Raw genomic sequence first — 414 nt, forward strand, 5'->3', positions numbered from 1 at the left:
TCCAGCCAAACATTGAGTACGTCCCAGCCTCAGGGGCTCATCTTCTGGTCTTATGTTGGACAATATTTTGCTGCTGTTTCTAACTAATTCCTCAGAAGTGGACATCTTACTCCTTTATAATCTTCTTTTCTTAGTCGGGAAACCCTGCTGAAACCTGTTCACCTTGGGTGACCTGCTGGTATTTGAAACACCAGTGCAAAGCTCCCAGCATTACAGCGACATGCAGCCACCACCGTATGCGATGCCAATCGACAAGTGATGGATTGAGAGTAGTAGAGTCACGAAGTTCTAGATGACCCCGTCAACTTGACCATTCCCCAAATGCCTGGTCGGAGGACAGGTCCGAAGCCATAACTTAACCTGGAAGCTCTAGTTCTCCAGTGGTACCTCATGGAGGCGGCATTTTCTGTATCT

The sequence above is a fragment of the Echinops telfairi genome, unplaced genomic scaffold (assembly GCF_000313985.2).
Source record: "Echinops telfairi isolate 266 unplaced genomic scaffold, ASM31398v2 ScPeMD7_7457;HRSCAF=8495, whole genome shotgun sequence".
Taxonomy (NCBI): domain Eukaryota; kingdom Metazoa; phylum Chordata; class Mammalia; order Afrosoricida; family Tenrecidae; genus Echinops; species Echinops telfairi.